This window comes from Typopeltis vanoorti, chromosome 12 (assembly GCF_054136105.1).
Source record: "Typopeltis vanoorti isolate ZY-2024b chromosome 12, IOZ_Tvanoo_1.0, whole genome shotgun sequence".
Taxonomy (NCBI): domain Eukaryota; kingdom Metazoa; phylum Arthropoda; class Arachnida; order Uropygi; family Thelyphonidae; genus Typopeltis; species Typopeltis vanoorti.
Window position 1 is genome coordinate 19,669,359 of NC_143560.1, and position 18,536 is coordinate 19,687,894.

General features: G+C 37.5%; 1 protein-coding gene across 3 annotated transcripts in view; it reads right to left on the reverse strand.

The window, feature by feature from the left end:
* LOC150100615 (insulin-like peptide receptor) overlaps positions 1 to 18,536 on the reverse strand; it is a 782,259-nt gene that overhangs the window by 491,937 nt on the left and 271,786 nt on the right. The window lies entirely within an intron of this gene.

Below are 18,536 nucleotides of genomic sequence, written 5' to 3' on the forward strand. Positions count from 1 at the left end.
GATTTGGATAGATTGGAGGTCTGGGCTAAGGAGAATGGATGTCAGTTTAATGTGGCAAAATGTAAGGTTATGCATTTTGGGGTGAAAAGATTGGCGGCAGTTTACTGCATTGGTGGAACCGTGCTCCAGGAAATTGATGAGGCACGAGATTTAGGAGTGTTGGTAGATAAGGAATTGAAATTTAGGGGACACATTGCAAAAGTGACCAAAACAGCTCATCAAATCACTTGGTTGCTGAAGAATACGATGACGAGCAGAGACAAGCAGGTTATTGTTCCTCTGTATCGAGCCTTGATAAGACCCCATCTAGACTACTGTGCTCAGATTTGGTCACCTAGGTTTCTTCTTGATGGGGAGGAGGTGGAGAGGATCCAGAGGCGAGTGACCAAGATGATAGCAGGTCTGTGGAATGAACCGTATGAGAACAGGTTGAGGATTTGTGGGTTGCAAAAATTGGTTGATAGGCGGAGGAGGGGAGATATGATTGAGACATTCAAATTACTGAAGGGTTTCTATAAAATTAATTAAGAAGATATTTTTGAGAACAGGGCTGGTTGTGGGAGGACTAGGGGACATCCATGGAAACTGGGCAAAAGTGTGGTTAGTAAAGGTGTTAGAGCTGGGTTCTTTACTTTTAGAGTAGTGAATGAGTGGAATGCGCTCCCTGAGTCTGTGGTGGATGCTGTGACAGTGAATGAGTTTAAGGCGAGGTATGATAGATACTGTATGAATGTCAAATAGTTGTGATGAATATGATTTGGGGCCTCCCTCGATGAGTCCAATGACTCCCTGGAGTTGCCCGTAATAATAGTAATAGTAATAACAATCTTAGCTATAATTTGCCTGACTCTTTCAACTCTACTATTAGATACTGGAGATCGCGTGATTCCACACACGCACAGGTGTACAACAATAGAACTTTAACTCGGAATGTAGTTCAAGCTCATAATAACTGTAATTTACAGTCGAATATTACGCTTTATAATTGTATAGCTTTAGAGTGTGTCAATGTTAATTTCGTGTCTTTTAATATCTTTCTATGTTCTTATCGCCTGATGAAGTCATTCTTGACGAAACATGTTGCATTTTTTCAAATAAATGTCATTGTGTTATAATTCTTGGGTTTTAAGTCAGTTAATTTAGAAAAATGAACATACCCAACCCCGAGTTAATAGTACTAATCGTTATATATATATATATATATATATATATATATATATATACAGGGTGTTCGGGATAAATTTGACAGTTTCGTAAGGAAAAAGAAAATCTTCTTTGTATCTATTAAATTTAATGAATTGACAAAAAAACATTACAGGCAGAGTTAATTACAATACTATCAACAAGATTTACTCAAAATAACCACCATTAGCATCGATCACAGCTTCAATTCTGCTTCGGAACCTCGAACAAGCTGATGCTACAGTCTCCCTGGGAAGGGCCGCAAAAACTGTTTTAATTTTATCCATTAACTGGGCTTTTGTATTACTGGAAGTGCGATTGGTGTCTTTTTCAACTGCGCCCCATACAAAATAATCCATGGGGTTAAGGTCTGGGGAGTTTGGAGGCCAAACATTTGGACTGGTGAAGTCGTAGAAATTTTCAGACAACCATTTTTGACTTTTCCCAGAGGTGTGGCAAGGGGCCGAATCCTGCTGCCATACATACGGCCTACCATTGGCTACCCTTGTTATCCAGGGCTTGACTACAGTTAGCAACTCCACGAACAAAGCCCGAATTCCAATGCCAGGGTTCTGGCATTGGAATTCGTCAATTGGAATTCTGGCAATTGGAAATCTGCAAATCTGCAGATTTGCGAGGAATTCTGCTGTACGAACGCAATCAGATCGTCTGCTAGGGATCTTTCTTCTTGCTACATCCTCGTAGTCACCATTGCAAGTCTCTAGTTCATGCCTGATTGTTTTTACTATATTCAGGGAGCAATGGGCAGCAGTCGTAATATCCTTATTTTGATGGCGGGCACGAATCATCATGATACAAGTTATTCTCTTCCATGATTCAGGTGGGTTCCAGCTATCCATCCTTTCTGACATCTTGTATATGAATGAAGAAGGGTCCAAACTTTTAAATGAAGAGAAGTGTGTGTTAATACATGTAACTTACGGAAAAATATAATTAATTATAAATATGTCAAATTTATCCCGAACACCCTATATATATATCATCATCAAATTCCTGCCATGTACCACAAGGGGTGTACAGGATATGATAGTACTCCATGAAAAAATTATTTCATTACTAACTTCCTATCTACAATTTTCCTCCAAATCACTCTGTTATTTGTCAAGACGCCAACATTATCAGATCTCATATTTCTATCGTCTAAGGCACTTTGTACCGTATCAATCCACCTATATCTTGGTCTTACTCTGGGTCGTTTTGCTGCCAACCTGGCAGAGAACACTTGTTTTGCTAATCTTTCCTCGTCCATTCTGTTTAAGTGACCATACCATCTGAGATTAGCTCTGCTAAACGCATTATTGGATGCTGACAATGTCAAGTTCTTTTCTAATATCCTCGTTTTTAATATGATATTGCCATTGATGCCATCTGTTCACGCCTATAATCTTTCTCAGGACTCTCATATCCGCAGTCTCTAGTCTTTGGTCAAGTGTTTTACTTCTGACCCAGCTCTCAGATCCATAAGTTAAAACTGGTTTGAACACTGTCTTGTATACAGCTAATTTAGTGTTCTGACTAATTTCTCTCTTATTCCATATGAATTTATTCAGTTGACTTCCCACCATACCAGCTTTGCTGATTCTGTTGTCTATTTCTATATTTAATTTACCATCTTCAGTAAAAATCGTGCCTAAGTAGCTGAAATGTTTTACTTGTTCCACAGGTTCTCCATTCACAACACAGTTGACATTTTCAATGATTCTACCTATTTTCATTGTTTTTGTCTTTTTATTGCTGACCATCATACCATATCTATTACAACAGCTATTCAATTTAGTCAGAGAATCTTGCAGACTTTTAGCGGATTTATTTAGAAGTATAACATCATCCGCATAAAGCAAAGAGCTGACATTAACATCTCCAATTTTGATATCATGTTTAATACCACTTTCCTTCATAATGTGATCCATATAGATAATGAATAACAGAGGGGATAATGTATATCCTTGTCTCACACCAGATTTAACATTATACCATCTTCCTGTACTTCCTTCAATTCTAACTGCTAACTTACAACTCAAATAAAGACTAAGTATTGCTTGATATAATGCCCCATTGACACCATATAACTGCAGCATATTGAATAGCTTCTCTCTTGGCACTTTATCATATGCCTTTTCCAAATCGACAAGGCTTAAATACAGATCTCTGTTATATTCCCATGCTTTCTCGACTATTTGTCGTAAAGTGAAGATTTGATCTTGACAGCCTCTGCTTGTCCTGAATCCAGCTTGTTCTTCACCAAGCTTTTCTTCCACAATTCTTCTCAACCGTTTCTCAAGTATCATGTGGCACTATACTTGCATAGATCTTGCCAGGAACACTCAATAGGGAAATACCTCTGTATACTATTATATATATATATATGCAATATATATATATATAATAGTATAGTATTAATAGAGTTCTTAAAGCTGTCTTTGTAAAATAAATTTTGCTTTTGGAGAGTGTTTTCATGATTTAGCAATTAGATCATATAGTAATTTTAGTTTATTTTTTCTTTTTTTTTTACTACAATAATAATGTATACATGATACTTTTTTCTTTGTTTTAGTTCTAGTTTTTTAAATTTATCTTCTTTTAACTTTCATTTAATACTAAAATTATTTTGACATGATGAAAGTATTAAATGAAAGTTAAAACAAGATAAATTAACTTTCATTCCTGCCCAGGGAATGGAAGGAAGGTTAGATAGTGCCATTGCATAAGGGTGGTAACAGACTGGAAGTGTCTAATTATAGGCCAGTCTGTGTGTCATCAGTAGTTGTTAAGATCTTTGCAAAAGTAGTGAGGGACGGTATACAGCATTGGGCAGATGAGGGTAATGTTATCTGTGAGAATCAACATGGATTTGTGAAAGGACGCTCTTGTTTTAGCAATATGCTAGCCTTTTATAATAAAGTTTCAAGAACATTAGATGAGGGAAAGGCATATACTGCAATTTTCTTAGACTTGGCGAAGGCATTTGACAGGGTGCCACATGATAAGCTGATATTTAAGTTGCAGCACATGGGTCTGGATGTCAGATTGGTCAACTGGATTCAGGATTGGCTGTCTGATAGGTATCAGAGAGTTGTGTATGGTGGAGCAGTTTCCAGCAGGCAGAGGGTTACAAGTGGGGTCCCACAGGGCTCAGTACTAGGACCTATATTGTTTAACCTTTATATCAATGACATAGCCAGTGGATTGCAGGGGGATATTCAGTTGTTTGCGGATGATGCGAAGCTGGGAAGGATTATTAGTAATAGTGCAGATGTGGTAGCCCTGCAAGAGGATTTAAATAAGCTAGATAGATGGGCAAATGAATGGGGGTTTCAGTTTAATGCAGCAAAACAAGAGATCTGGGGTTGATGATTGATAGAAACCTGAAGTTTAGGGGACATATTGCAAAGGTGGTGAAGGTAACACAGAGGATTGCTGCTATTATGAGGACACTGACCTGCAGAGATAAGAGGGTTATCATTCCGTTGTATAAGTCTCTGATCAGACCACACTTGGACTATTGTTCTCAGATTTGGTCCCCAGGATTTGAAGGGGATAAATTAACTGTGGAAAGGATACAAAGACGGATGATAAAGATGGTTTCAGGACTGTACAAGGATAGTTATGAGGATCGGCTGAGAGAATGTGGACTGCAGAGTTTGGTGGATAGAAGAAGGAGAGGTGATATGATTGAGACTTTTAAACTGTTGAGAGGTGGGTACAGAGTTGACACTGGGGAGTTCTTTCGCTTGGTTGAACAGCGGGAAGGAGTAATGACAAGAGGCCATCCCTGGAAGTTACGAAAGGAAACCGTGAGCAAGAGGGTAAGGAGTGGTTTCTTTGTGTGGAGGGTGGTTGAGCCGTGGAATGCATTGCCTGATGGAGTGGTGGGAGCGAGAACGGTCAGTGAGTTTAAAGAGTGGTATGATAGACTTTGTGTTTCTCAGTGGGGGACCTCCCCTCGATGAGTCTTGACAGACTTTATGTCTTAGGAAGGACCTCCCTCGATGAGTCTTTTGACTCCTTGGAGGCCTGAATAATAATAATAATAATAATAACTACATTCACAATGTAGTTAATATCTGTTTCAATAACCTCGTTTTTAACACAATGTAACAAAAACCAAGGTTTAATCGTATATGAAGTTTAGTCTGATTCATCAAAAATCAAATGACTGCAGAACTAGGATATGACATCGTTGTGAATGTGACACCTTTTTTTTTAATGTGTTTATGAATGTGACATCATGGAAAGTTTGCGAGCAGTGGATGATGATAAGGAGAGAATGACTGTGAGTGAGGAAGCGGTATATGGGAGGAATAAAGCAAACTTAATATTAAAAAGGCTATCGGACTTGATGATATATCACCATGTATTTTTTAGGAATATGCCAGGGAGTTGATATCTGCCTTGGCATATTTGTTTGATATTACTCTTAAACTAGGTCAAGTTCCAAAAGATGGAAGGAAGGCAAGATTGTACCGCATCAAAAATGAGATGACAGAATTCAAGCATAAAATTATAGGCAAATCTGTATGTCAGGTGTAGTGGATAAAGTGTTGGAGATGCTGGTGAGAATCAGGATCCAGAATTAGGTTGTATTATCTGTTAGATAATACAACAATAGTATTATATTTGATGGACAGCACGGATTTGATAGAGGGAGGTCATCTTTTAGTAATCATCATCAAATTCCTGATATATACCCTCAAGGGGGTGTATAGGGACTTATCTTCTAAGACACTTTTTACTGTAACAATTTACCTATATCTTGGTCTTCCAGTGAGTCTTTTTCCTGCCAACCTGGCAGAAAACAATTGTTTTGCTAATCTTTCCTCTCCCATTCTGCTTAAGTGACCATACGACCTGAGATTAGCTCTGCTAATGCATTCCTGGATGCTGACAATATAAAGTTCTTTCCTAATATCCTCTTTTTTAATATAATATTGCCACTGATGCCATCTGTTCATGCCCCTAATCTTTCTCAGGACTCTCATACCTGCAGTCTCTAGTCTTTGGTCAAGTGTTTTACTTCTAACCCAGCTCTCAGATCCATAAGTTAAAATTGGTTTAAACACTGTCTTGTATACAGCTAATTTAGTGTTTCAGCTAATTTCTCTCTTATTCCATATAAATTTATTCAGTTGACTTCCTACCATACCAGCTTTGTTGATTCTGTTATCTCTTTCCATATTTAATTTACCATCTTCACTAAAAATCATGCCTAAGTAGTTGAAATGTTTTACTTGTTCTATAGGTTTTCCATTCACAATGTTTCTGATTATTTTCATTGTCTTTCTCTTTTTAATGCTGACCTTCATATAATAGATATGGTACAGTTATTCAATTTAGCCAGGGAATCTTGCAGCAGATTTATTTAGAAGTATGACATCATCCACATAAAGCAAAGAGCATTAGCATCTCCAATTTTGATATCAGGTTTAATACTACTTTCCTTCATAATTTAATCCATATAGATAACGAATAACAGAAGGGATAATGTACATCCTTGTCTGACACCAGATTTAATATTAAACTTCCTGTACTTCCTTGAATTCTAACTGCTGACTTACAACACAAATAAAGACTAAGTACTGCTTGATATAATGTCCCATTAACACCATAAAACTGTAGCATTTTGAATAGCTGCTCTCTTTGCACCTTGTTATATGCCTTTTCCAGATGTACAAAACTTAAATACAGATTATTCAAATTAAGGGGATATTAAATCCAGCATTGTTTTAAAACCAAATATAAAACTCAAAGATTGGAATCAGAGAGTTTCATGCCAAATATAGTAAACTATAAAAGTATCGGCGGCCACTAGCGTGAGCTAATGCAAGTAGTCCTAGTACGTAGTACAATCTCAGGTAACTCATTGCAAAGATGGGGAAAGTTCTGATCCCTAATCTTGATATTTTCCATAATGTAAAAACGCATTTCATAGGAAATGTATGCCGTTATTACATTATGGTGGGAGGTCACTACCCAGACCGGTGTCAGCCTTTTTTGAGGCGTCATCAGTGAGTAGCTAGACCAAATAGATACCAAAGGGTAGCGAAAAGAAACCTCAAAAAAGGCTGAAACCGGTCTGGGTAGTGACCTCCCACCATGATGTAATAACAGCATACATTTCCTAGAAAATGTGTTTTTACATTATGGAAAAGACCAAGATTAGCGATCAGAACTTTCCCCACCTTTGCAATGAGCTGCCTGAGATTGTACTACATACTAGGACTACTTGCATTAGCTCACGCTAGTGGCCGCCGATACTTTTATAGTTTACTGTATTCGGCATGAAACTCTCTGATTCCAATCTTTGAGTTTCTTATTCGGTTTTAAAACAATGTGGGATTTAATATCCCCTTAATTTGAATAATGTTTATATCGCCGAAATGAAGCCTATTGGCTCTTTATATTTAAGTAACTTAAATAAGATCTTTGTTATATTCCCATGATTTCTCAACTATCAGTTGTAAAGTGAAAATCTGATCCTGACAGCCTCTATTTGGCCTGAATCAAGCTTGTTCTTTACCAAGCTTCTCTTCTACAATCCTTCAAAACCGTTTCTCAAGTATACTTGCATATATCTTACCAGGAACACTCAGTAATGAAACACCTCTGTATTTCTCACATTCAGTTTTAATTCCCTTTTTATATATGGGTAATATGAGAGCTTTACTCCAATCATCTAGAATTCGTCCGTCTGTCCAGAACTTCTGAACTATGAAGTGCAGCCACAGTATGACTTTTATACCTTCATACTTGAGCATTTCTGGTTGAGTATCATCCACTCCTGTTGCCTTTTCACATTTCATGCTTTTGATGGCTTTTTCTATTCAAGTATGGATATGTATTCCTGACTGGATGCCTGGTCAGTATTTTTTACCACTATGTTGTCGTCACTGCTTGTTTCATTTAGCAGTTTTTCAAAGTAATTACTCCATACTTCAAGGATATCTTTTTCTCCAGTTTTCATATCACCTTTATCATCTCTCATTCCTTTTACAGCACTCTTTCCTCCATTTCTGAACTTCTTCAACAACCTCCATAATATCTTGCCACCTTCTTGATATTTATTTTCTGTGTTCTTAACAAAGTCCTCCCATGACTTTGTTTAGCCAGTTTTACACAATGTTTAGCTTTCTTACATTTGTCTCTGTATTCTCTAAGAGCCCAAGCTGGCTTTTTTGCCAGGAGCTTTTGATATGCTTCCTTTTTTCCTTCGCTGCCTCTTTAACTTCCTGTGTCAACCATGGAGTTCTGATTTTTCTATCCCTGCAGACAACCTCGCCACATGCCTCTCTGGCTGAATCAATCAGTGTTTTCTTCAGGGCTCCACTGAATTTCCAAGGTTTGGTTCCTGTTCTGAAACTCTTTTTTTTTTCTTGAATAATATGTGTGTATTTTAGTCTACAGTTCACATCTGAGAGCTGCTCAACTTTTATTCACATTAAAACTCTTCCTTACATGTTCTTCTTTTCAATAAGAAATTCAATTTTATCCTGCTCAAGACTAAATGATGATCACTTCCAATTTGAAATCCTCTGTACACTCTGGTGTCCTGCACCAGTGGGAAAATATCACTATCAACAATAACATAGTCAATGAGACTTTTCTTATTCCTAGCCTCTTCTCTCCATGTGAATTTGTGCACATTTTTATGTTGGAACATGGTGTTAGTAATAACCAGTCAATGTCCTGAGCAGAAATCCAACAGATATTTGCCATTATTATTAGCTTTGCTCTTTTCTCCAAATTTTCCCAAAATATTTTTGTATGCCTGACAATCATTTACTACTTTGCTATTTAGATAATCTACTTACTTATTACAATAAGATGACAGAAGCATTGAAAGTTGGAGATGGATACAGAGTAGTATACCTAGACTTTTGCAGAGGCATTTGATAGATTACGGCATGATAAGTTGATAGTCAAACTAGAGCAGATGGTGTTAGATAATAGACTAGTACTTTAGATTAGAGATTGGCTGTCTGACAGGTATCAACAATTTGTGTATGGAGTAGCAATATCCTAGAAGATGAAAGTCACTAGTGATACACCTAAGGAGTTTGTTTTAGGGCCATTACTGTTTAACTTATATGTTAAAGATATTGGGGAAGATTTGAATATGGATATACAATTGTTTGCAGATGATGCAAAGGTGGGACAAACTATGAGGAGTACAGCAGATGTTGTGGCCATACAAGAAAACTTAAACAGACTCAGTGAATGGACATCAGAGTGGGAATGCCAGTTCAATGCTGCAAAATGTAAAGTTTTAAATTACATAGGAAAAGTGGATATTGAAGATCCAACATTATTTCAAAGCCAAACATTTGTAGAAGCTTATGAATGTTTTGTAAAATTTGACCTGATTGCTTATGAGAATACAATCCTTGGCATAAGAGTTGGCTTAGCTTGCACTACTTAAAAGAACATAACTGCTGCCCAAGCACCCATATGTTTGCCTTTTATTAGTGCATTTTTTTGTTTGTGCACTGACAGGTGTTTTGAAATAGTTGGTTCTCTTCAGAGACCAGACAGAAACCTTAAGAGAACAAAAACTCTCTTTCACTGCTAAAGAAATTAAACGTCAGAGAAATGTAATTTCCATAAGTGAACTCTTGGACAGTGCATAAAAGTAATTACTAAAGAAAGAGCCATATGGCTTCATTTTGGTGATGTAAAATTACATAGTAAATGTAGATATTATTGTTGGATCTTTAATATCCACTTTTCTTATGTAATTTTACATTGCTGAAATGAAACCGGATGGCTCTTTCTTTAGTAAGTAACATTTTAAAATTTGGAAAACAAAGATGGGATGCGGAATTTACTCTTGGTGAGGATATGTTTCAGGTGGAGAAATAAGAGATGTTGGATAAGAATCTAAAATTTAGAGGACATATTGCTAAAATTGTGAGGAAAACACAATGAATTCTGATTAGGCCACATATGGACTAATGTGCACAGATTTGGTTTTCAAAAGGATGAAGAGATGTTGGAAAGGGTCCAGAAGCAATTGACTAAGCTAGTTTCTAATCTCTGGAATGCTGAATACGAAGAAAGGTTGAGGAAATACAATTTGCAGAGTCTAGTGAATAGGAGGAAGATGGGGGATGATATGATAGAGAAGTACAAGTTGGTAAAGGATTGTTATAGGATTAACACTGGAGAGTTTTTCATAAAATGTTGAGAGATTTTGGGAGAACAAGAGGTCATTCCTGGAAGCTGTATAAGGAGAGTATGAGCAAGGGAGTGAGAAGAAGATTTTTTGCATGGAGAGTTGTGAATGACTGGAATGCATTGCCTGAGAACATGGTGACTGCAGAGAATTTGAATGTGTTTATGGAATGATATGATTAGTTGTGTGCATGACAAAAGGAATCTCCTAGATCAATTTTTGATTCCATGGGGTTTAAGGATAAGGATAACAATAATAATAATAATAATCACATGGTTATGCCACAGAACGAAACAGTAACAAACAGAATTATACCAATGCTTGCATATTAGTTAATACAACAGGAGGATTTTTGTCACTTTGTTTATAGGCCTTAGAGTTGAAGTTCTGATAACATCTGAATGTAATTAATTTTTTTCTAGTAATTTTTATACAAGCCTTATAGTCCTGATGGTGTAAATCTGATCATGTATGAAACTTACTGAGTTATATCTTACGGACTTTGAGCTACCTTCAAACACAATTTGCTTAGACAGCCTCTTGCCTTTTATCCTGTTGGGATAAAAGGCAAGAGGCTGTCTAAGGGTCACACAAAAGGGTCATGCTACCACATGACCCTTTTGTGTGATTCAAAAATTTGAATGTGTACCCACTTTCTACTCGAAATCATCAGTTATACAAATTGCCACATGTCAATTTGCCTGATTTTGTGGTTGTAATCTTCAGAAGTGGTGTTCATCCTCAGATTTCCAAAACCAGAATATGATACGACATTGGATATGTCATCACACCAAAGTTCATGGCTTTTCATTTACTAACACTGAACTGACAACCATTTTCACATGCCCACAGTTGCAGCCTATTCAAATCACTCTGTATCAAATCACTCATATCAGCCACATTCTTGATTATCCTACCTATCTTTGAATCATTAACAAAAGAGCTGTACTTCTCCTGTCAAATACTTTCCAATGTCATTATGCATAGACTGAATCTGGTCATCTTAAATCTTGCAGCTCACATCCCCCATATACCACTTTTTTGGTATCTGAAACTCAGCCATCCTCTTATCCAAACTAGTAATTTATAATCCAATCCTATATTCTTCAACTTATTCAACAGCCTTCCATAGTGAATCCTGTCAAAAGCATTAGCAAAGACTCAATAATAATAAAGTCCAAAAGTATTATTATTATTATTATTATTATTATTATTACGGGCAACTCCAAGGAGTCCTTAGACTCATCGAGGGAGGTCCTAACATCATGTCAAGAACAACTATTCAACATTCACACACTATCTATCATACTTTGCCTTGAACTCATTCACAATCATGGCACCCACAACAGACTCTGGCAGTTTATTCCCTCATTCATCACTCTCCAAGTAAAAAACCCAGCTCTAACACCCTTGCCCAGTTTCCATGGATGGCCCCTAGTCCTCCCACCACCAGTCCTGTTCTCAAAAATATCTTCTGAACTAATCTTATAGAAACCCTTCAGTAATTTGAATGTCTCAATCATATCACCCCTTTTCTGCCTATCAACCAATTTCTGCAACTCACAAATCTTCAACCTGTTTTTATAAGATTCATTCCAAAGACCTGCTATCATTTTAGTCACTCGCCTCACCATCAAAAACCTAGGTGACCAGATCTGGGCACAGCAGTCAAGTTGGGGTCTTATCAAGGCTCGATACAGAGGAACAATAACTTGCTTGTTTCTGCTCGTCAAAGTATTCTTCAGTAACCAAGTGATTTGATGAGCTGATTAGCCACTTTAGCAATGTGCCCTCTAAACTTCGACTCCCTATCCACCAACACTTCCAAATCCCTGGCCTTGTCAATCTCCTGGAGTACAGTTCCACCAATGTGGTATACTGCTGCTAATCTTTTAACCCCAAAATGCATAATCTTACATTTTGCCACATTAAATTGACATCCGTTCTCCTTAGCCCAGTCCTCCAAACTATCCAAATCATCCTGTAAAATTTTGCAGCTCTTATGGCATCCATTTCCTTATCTAACAACCCCAACATTATTATAAAATGAAAGTAAGTTGCTCAAACATGACCTTCCCTTAGTAAAATTATTATGCTGTTCATTGCAAAATATAGATTCTCTGTCAATCCATTTCTATATGCAATCTCTTACCAACTTTTCTGAAATCTTCATCACCACCCCAGAGATAGTGATAAGTCTATAGTTAGACACATCTAGCTTTTGCATAACCCTTGTGCAATGGAGTTATTCATGCATTCTTAACACTCCTGTGGGATCTTCCCTATGCTGAGACTCAAATTACACAAGCCATTTCAAAGGAACAGCTGTTCAGCTGAACAATCTTTTAGCATCCATGCTGATATCCCATCAGTCCCTACTGCAGAATTCATATTCAGTTTGAACAGCTCTAGTAGCGGCCCTCCTCTTCATAAACCTGAGTCTCTTCCTCAAGTGTAGAGGTAGCCTATATCGCTCTCGCAATAGATTTCCATTCTATCTCTATGCAGCCTCTTAACACCTTTACCATATAATTGATATACACACTACGCTATAGTTGGAAACCACTGACTTGAATTCTTCATATTGTGGTGGCACTATTTTCCGTTTCTTCCACTCTTCTGGAAATGTACATGTTGCCAGACTTCTGCTCAACAACCAAATCAAGGGCACCACCAGCTCTTTGCACATTCCCATAAGATATGTGATAACATCTCATCCATTCCCACAGCATTATTAACATCAAGGTTAATAAATATTCTAAACACTTCCCATTCCTGAAATGTCAAGTTTTCTGTCCTCCTTCCTATAGTTATTCAAAACTACTCTTAACTCTTCCCTACATGAAATACACTAATGAGATACTCCCTGAATATTTCCACTATACCTTCAGCAGATGTGATCTATATTCCATCTCTAGCAACTAAACACAGTCTTACCTATTCATCCTTTCTTCTCTGGAAGAAAGTGTGAATAAGGTGTAAAGGATGAATAAAGCAAAATAGACTTCTCTAAGGTTTTGCTTTACTGCTGCAGCCAACCCCCTTTCATATGCTAATTTCTCTTTCCTCACTTCACTCATCACCTTCCTAGCCTATATCTTGGAAACTTTTTTTTTTCACTTGGTCATCATCATCATCATCATGTACCCTCAAGGGGTGTACAGGATATGATAGTACAACATGAAAAAAATTACATCATTACTAACTTCCTATCTACAATTTTCCTCCAAATCAGTCTGTTACTTGTCAAGACTCCAACATTATCAGATCTTATATTTCTATAAGATCTGATAATGTTGGAGTCTTCTACCATATCAATCCACCTATATCTTGGTCTTCCTCTGGGTCGTTTTGCTGCCAACCTGGCAGAGAACACTTGTTTTGCTAATCTTTCCTCGCCCATTCTGTTTAAGTGACCATACCACCTGAGATTAGCTCTACAAATGCATTCCTGGATGCTGACTATGTCAAGTTAGTTCCTAATATCTCATTTTTAATATGATATTGCCATTGATGCCATCTGTTCACGCCTATAATCTTTCTCAATACTCTCATATCTGCGGTCTCTATATCTAGTCTTTGGTCAAGTCTTTTACTTCTAACCCAGCTCTCAGATCTATAAGTTAAAACAGGTTTGAACACTGTCTTGTATACAGCTAATTTAGTGTTCCAACTAATTTCTCTCTTATTCCATATGAATTTATTCAATTGACTTCCCACCATACCAGCTTTGCTGATTCTGTTGTCTATTTCTATATTTAATTTACCATCTTCAGTAAAAATCGTCCCTAAGTAGCTGAAATGTTTTACTTGTTCCACAGGTTCTCCATTCACAACACAGTTGACATTTTCAATGATTCTGCCTATTTTCATTGTCTTTGTCTTTTTATTGCTGACCTTCATACCATATCTATTACAACAGCTATTCAATTTAGTCAGAGAATCTTGCAGACTTGTAGCGGATTTATTTAGAAGTATAACATCATCCACATAAAGCAAAGAGCTGATATTAACATCTCCAATTTTGATATCATGTTTAATACCACTTTCCTTCATAATGTGATCCATATAGATAATGAATAACAGAGGGATAATGTACATCCTTGTCTCACACCAGATTTAACATTAAACCATCTTCCTGTACTTCCTTCAATTCTAACTGCTGACTTACAACTCAAATAAAGAATAAGTATTGCGTGATATAATGCCCCATTGACACCATATAACTGCAGCGTATTGAATAGCTTCTCTCTTGGCACATTGTCATATGCCTTTTCCAAATCAACAAATACAGATCATTATGACAAAACTTAAATACTGCTCTTTGTGATATTCCCATGCTTTCTCGACTATTTGTCGTAAAGTGAAGATCTGATCCTGACAGCCTCTATTTGGCCTGAATCCAACTTGTTCTTCACCAAGCTTTTCTTCCACAATTCTTCTCAACCGTTTCTCAAGTATACTTGCATAGATCTTGCCAGGAACACTCAGTAGGGAAATACCTCTGTAATTCTCACATTCAGTTTTATTTCCCTTCTTATAAATGGGTACTATGAGAGCTCCATTCCAATCATCGGGAATTCGTCCCTCTGTCCAGGCTTTCTGAACTATGCAGTGCAGCCACTGTAAGACTTTTATACCACCATACTTCAGCATTTCTGGTCGAATATCATCTACTCCTGCTGCCTTTCCACATTTCAAGCCTCTGATGGCTTTTTCTATTTCAAGTATGGATATGTATTCCTGACTGCATGCCTGGTCAGTGTTTTTTACCACTGTGCTGTCATCACTGCTTGTTTCATTTAGCAGTTTTTCAAAGTAATTACTCCATACCTCAAGGATATCTTTTTCTCCCATTTCATGTCATCTTTATCATCGCTAACGCCTTTTACAGCACTCTTTCCTCCATTCCTAAGCTTCTTCAACAGCCTCCAGAATATTTTGCCACCTTCTTGATATTTATTTTCTATATTCTTGCCAAAGCACTCCCATGACTTTTGTTTAGCTAGTTTTACACAGTGTTTAGCATCCTTGCATTTGTCTCTATATTCTCTAAGAGCACAAGCTGACTTATTTGACAGGAACTTTTGATATGCTTTCTTCTTTTTTTTCACTGCCTCTTTAACTTCCTGTGTCCACCAGGGAGTTCTGATTTTTTTATCCTTACGGACAACCTCACCACATGCCTCTCTGGCTGAATCAGTCAATGTTTTCTTCAGAGTTTGCCACTGAATCTGCAAGGTTTGATTCCTGTTCTCAAACTCTTTCATTTTTTCTTCAATAATCTTTGTGTATTTTAGTGTACAGTTCACATCTGAGAGCTGCTCCACTTTTATTCGCTTTAAAACTTTCTTACGTGTTATTCTTTTCAATATGAAATTCAATTTTATCCTGCTCAAGACTAAACAGTGATCACTTCCAATTTCAAATCCTCTGTACACTCTGGTGTCCTGCACCAGGGAGAAAACATCACTATCAACAATAACATAGTCAATGAGACTTTTCTTATTCCTTGCCTCTTCTCTCCATGTGAATTTGTGCACATTTTTATGTTGGAACATGGTGTTAGTAATAACCAGTCCATGTCCTGAGAAGAAATCCAAGATATTTGCCATTATTATTAGCTTTGCTCTTTTCTCCAAATTTTCCCAAAATATTTTTGTATGTCTCACAATCATTTCCTACTCTGCTATTTAGATACCCAACAAGGACCAACTTTTCCTTTTTCATTGTGTCAGTTGCTTTTTTTAAACCTTCAAAAAATTCCTCCACTTCTACCTTAGTAGAACCTTCTCTGGGACCATAGGCACAAATAAGTCTCATTGTCCAGTTCCCCATTCTCATATTTGCTCATATTACTCTACTTGAGACTGACTGCCATTCAAGAAGATTAGCCTCGTATTTTGTGTTGAATACTATGGCTACTCCTTCTTTTCTTTGATTGTCATTGCCTGAATATAACATTTTGTATTTATTGCTCAGAAAGATCTCACCAGTTTTGGTCTTTTTTGTTTCAGTCACCCCTATTATGTCGATCTAGTACTTATCTAATTCCTCAGCTAGCTCCATTTCTTTGGCATTCAGGCTTCTTAGGTTGATAGTACCGATCTTTAACTCTGGTGATGTTGAGTTAGGGTTTGTTTTCAGATTTGTTCCAGTAGCTGACTTTTCGCCGTTTGCCCTGGTTCCCAGACGAAATCAACGGGGCCTTCTTTAACCAAGCGACGCCCCAGCCGGCATGAAATTTTGTCATGTTGTACCATTATTTTTTATTTTGGTTTAACCAATAAGAATACAATTTGGTCAGCTAAATCCCAAATTGCCAGCCCATCCTCGTTCGCTCAGTATCCAAGTAGATACCCAACAGGGTGCACCACGAGAAGGTGAGGATTGGACATTAGGTCAGAAGCCCTGGTCGGTTCTCTGCATTTCTTTAAAAGCTATGTGGAGGTTTCCTCTCAGTTATATAGCTTTGACCCTTAAGCACCCCTTCACTTGGTTAGACTATAATAAATTTAGTTTAATCCTTTATCGAAGTGTAAGCAAACAAAGTTTGTGCCTGAAGTATCTTCAGGACTAAGGCAACTCGTGGTAAAGGCGGACCAAGACTAACAGAGTAATTTAACAATAAGGTGAGACACCTTTTGGCAACTCATATAGGTAAATTTGACTTCTCCATTGCTTCCACCTTAGTATCACCACTTCTGGGGCTGGCTCCCACTGATGAAACCTCAATAAAGGTTGAAACCGGTCTGGGTAGTGGCCCTTCCCTTAATGCACAGCATTATACAGGGTGTTCGGGATAAATTTGACATATTTATAATTAATTATATTTTTCCGTAAGTTACATGTATTAACACACACTTCTCTTCATTTAAAAGTTTGGACCCTTCTTCATTCATATACAAGATGTCAGAAAGGATGGATAGCTGGAACCCACCTGAATCATGGAAGAGAATAACTTGTATCATGATGATTCGTGCCCGCCATCAAAATAAGGATATTACGACTGCTGCCCGATGCTCCCTGAATACAGTAAAAACAATCAGGCATGAACTAGAGACTTGCAATGGTGACTACGAGGATGTAGCAAGAAGAAAGATCCCTAGCAGACGATCTGATTGTGTTCGTACAGCAGAATTCCTCGCAAATCTGCAGGAACAGGTGTTGAAGAACCCTGGCATTGGAATTCGGGCTTTGTTCGTGGAGTTGCTAACTGTAGTCAAGCCCTGGATAACAAGGGTAGCCAATGGTAGGCCGTATGTATGGCAGCAGGATTCGGCCCCTTGCCACACCTCTGGGAAAAGTCAAAAATGGTTGTCTGAAAATTTCTACGACTTCACCAGTCCAAATGTTTGGCCTCCAAACTCCCCAGACCTTAACCCCATGGATTATTTTGTATGGGGCGCAGTTGAAAAAGACACCAATCGCACTTCCAGTAATACAAAAGCCCAGTTAATGGATAAAATTAAAACAGTTTTTGCGGCCCTTCCCAGGGAGACTGTAGCATCAGCTTGTTCGAGGTTCCGAAGCAGAATTGAAGCTGTGATCGATGCTAATGGTGGTTATTTTGAGTAAATCTTGTTGATAGTATTGTAATTAACTCTGCCTGTAATGTTTTTTTGTCAATTCATTAAATTTAATAGATACAAAGAAGATTTTCTTTTTCCTTACGAAACTGTCAAATTTATCCCGAACACCCTGTATATGTCTGCAAGATGTGCTTTGCCTTATGGGAGATACTAAGACAAGGAATGATGAGAGCTTGGTCCACCTTTACCATGAGTTGCCTCAGTCTTGAAGATACTTCAGGTGCAAACTTTGTTTGCTTACACTGGGATAAAGGATTAAACTAAATTTATTATAGCCTATGTCTTATACTCCTCATGCTGCCAACTGGTATAATTTCTTTATATCTCCTCTATAACATCCTCTTTCTCAGAAGCTCTAACTTAATTCCAAGATGCATCCATTTCATCCCTACTTTGTTGATTCCTCTAACCTTCCTTGACATTGCTATAAATAACTGATTTTGGACCAAGTCCCATGCACCACTGATTTCTCTTCCTTTCAATTCATCAAGCCACTGCACATCACCAATCTGTGTTCATAATTTATCATATTGACCTGCTCTGTAATTTCACACATCTCTCTTGTTTCATGA